General features: G+C 49.3%; 2 non-coding genes across 2 annotated transcripts; one reads left to right on the top strand and one right to left on the bottom strand.

Annotated features, from left to right (window-relative positions):
- Positions 1-1,430: 1,430 nt before the first annotated feature.
- Positions 1,431-1,504, bottom strand: TRNAN-GUU (transfer RNA asparagine (anticodon GUU)). Its single transcript has one exon. It is a non-coding gene; the product is annotated as a tRNA-Asn (tRNA).
- An 812-nt stretch (positions 1,505-2,316) lies between these two features.
- On the top strand, positions 2,317-2,388 carry TRNAH-GUG (transfer RNA histidin (anticodon GUG)). The gene has a single exon. It is a non-coding gene; the product is annotated as a tRNA-His (tRNA).
- Positions 2,389-2,831: the final 443 nt, after the last annotated feature.

Here is a 2,831-nt window from a genome sequence, read left to right as displayed (position 1 = left end):
GTGACTCAGAAAAGTTAGAATGATTTAATAATTTGGTCTAAAAGTGACTATATATTTTCTTTCACATTTTCTCATAATGTAGAAAATAATAATAACATAATAGTCTACTCTTGAGAGTCCCTTGGACTGCAAGGAGATCCTACCAGTCCATTCTGAAGGAGATCAGCCCTGGGATTTCTTTGGAAGGAATGATCCTAAAGCTGAAAATCCAGTACTTTGGCCACCTCATGCGAAGAGTTGACTCATTGGAAAAGACTCTGATGCTGGGAGGGATTGGGGGCAGGAGGAGAAGGGGAAGACAGAGGATGAGATGGCTGGATGGCATCACTGACTTGATGGACATGAGTCTGAGTGAACTCCGGGAGTTGGTGATGGACAGGGAGGCCTGGTGTGCTGCGATTCATGGGGTCGCAAAGAGTCGGACACGACTGAGCGACTGAACCGAACTGAACTGAATAGTCTACTCTATACAAGTCTTGGGTTTATATTGACTTGAAAATCCAAATTAAATTGCACTTCCTTAATTTCCTCTAGTGGTTGTACTGATCAAATAAACAAATACTGCATCCAATAAATATAAAATTTTAAATTTATGTGTTCAAGTATATTAAATATACTAGAAAGGTAATATCTTTAAACGGGAATTAACACTTATAATTCTAGAAGTCAGAGTACTCAGCTATTCCACTTATGATTATTTGTAAGTATTTTTAGATGTCATCTAAAGTGACTGCAACATTCTCATGTTCCAACATGTGTCAGCAGAAATGGAATTGTATACGAGCCGTGTAAACACTATGTGACAGAGCAATTACTCTTCAGGACTCTTCGCTATAGAAGACCTTGTAGAAGGGGCCAACCATGTGTGTAAAAGGATGACTACAGCATTATTTGTAACCATGAAATCATAAAACCAGCTTAATTTCAAAAGCATATGGAAAGGGTTAAATAAATACTCTATTTAATACTACCTGCAGAAAAAAAGACGGTAGTAACTCCCTCGTTAAAAGCAATTCACAAAGTAACCATGACATCCCAGGAATTTCCAGGGGACCTATTTTCCCGTTGCGGCTTCCCTGATAGCTCAGTTGGTAAAGAATTCACCTGCAATGCGGTTCAATTCCTAGGTTGGGAAGATTACCTGGAGAAGGGAAAGGCTACCCACTCCAGTATTCTGGCCTGGAGAATTCAATGGACAGTCCATGGGGTCGCAAAGAGTCAGACGCGACTGAGCGACTTTCACTTTCACTTTATTTTCCGGGTGAGCTTTTCTGTACGGCTCGGTGATGGTCTTCTGATCCTGCCTACTGTCCCTGTCAGGTGGACAAGACACAGCAGACAAGAGGAGGAGGCTTTTTCGGCTTTTACAGTAGGGGATGGGCAGAGAAGAGCCAAGAAAACCTCTAAGTTCTAAAAACGTAAACGGAAGACGTCCCTGGGTGGGCTTGAACCACCAACCTTTCGGTTAACAGCCGAACGCGCTAACCGATTGCGCCACAGAGACTAACGAACGGCACAATTCTCTTAACGCCGCAGAGAAGAAAGAGCCCTTCCACGCCAGGCGGAGCCACACGCCTTTCCCCGGACTGCTGCTGCTGCTGCTGCTAAGTGGCTTCAGTCGTGTCCGACTCTGTGCGACCCAAAAGATCGCAGCCCACCAGGCTCCCCCGTCCCTGGGATTCTCCAGGCAGGAACACTAGAGTGCTACACCCTCTCAAACCCTCCGACAGCCGGAGAGCTGGCTTCGACGCAGCGCGTTGGTTCTCGTGGGGAAGCCGGGAGTCGGGCGATTCCGAAGCCAGAAGGGCAGCAGTTCGTCCCCGCCGCGCCTGGTTCCACACCCGCCGCAGATGCAGCGCCCCCGAGACGCCTCGGGCCTGAGCCGAGGGGGGTCCGAGGGAAGCTGAACCCCCGGTGGGCCCTGTGACGGCTCTCCGATTGCTTCGCTGGCGCTGCCCTCCCTCCTCTGGTCCGCAGTCGGTGGGGCGGGAGCGGAACCAGGGGGTGCGGGGGATCGGTCCGAAGGGACAAACGCGAAGAGCCAGGAAAGAAGCCGGCGAGGTGGGGATCAGGATAAAGAGACTTCCCAGGAGGTCTGTGCAGAGGCAAGGGCCTGATCTGGGGAGGCAAGATTTGGTTTCTGTTTTGATTTAGTCACCATGTATCAAAATTGAGAGGAAGGGACTGGATAAGAGAGCAGAGACGAAAGAAAGTCTATGAATACCTGTTGTCGTCCAGCAACAGCGCAGTGACGGGAAGGAATTTACGTCCGCCTTGTAAGAGCAAGGGCTGCGACGGCGGCAGGAGCCGTGGCGCGCCGTGATCGTATAGTGGTTAGTACTCTGCGTTGTGGCCGCAGCAACCTCGGTTCGAATCCGAGTCACGGCACTCTCATCCGTCACTCCTGACGGCTGCTTCCCTTTTACTTCGGCTGGAAACTTGCACAATTGTAACCCCATAGAGTACTCGTCTCAACGTTCTCATCCCTGGTCTGAGCAGGAGGAAACTGAAGGCGGTGGTTTCTCCTTTTCTGCTGCTGTGACATAGGAAAGCCCAGCAAGGAGCCTCCTGTGCTGTAATTGGTGGAAAGCCTAGTTTCTTTGTTACTCAAGATGGGCAGGACAAAGACCCGATAAAACTTGTAGCAGATAAGCGACTCCTGCTCCCTAGACTTGTTTTGCAGGTTTCTTCTGGGCTCCTGGGAATCTCTGCTCCGAGGACTTTTTCAGTCCTTGGCCATTGTTCCCTTCCTAGTCCTCGTACTAACCTCTCTAGTGCCCTTCGTTTTACACTCTCAAGGATCTTAAATGCCTGTGGGCAGCCACTCACTA

This window comes from Bos mutus, unplaced genomic scaffold (genome assembly GCF_027580195.1).
Source record: "Bos mutus isolate GX-2022 unplaced genomic scaffold, NWIPB_WYAK_1.1 CTG385, whole genome shotgun sequence".
Lineage (NCBI taxonomy): Eukaryota > Metazoa > Chordata > Mammalia > Artiodactyla > Bovidae > Bos > Bos mutus.
This window is presented reverse-complemented; position numbering and strand designations above follow the sequence as displayed.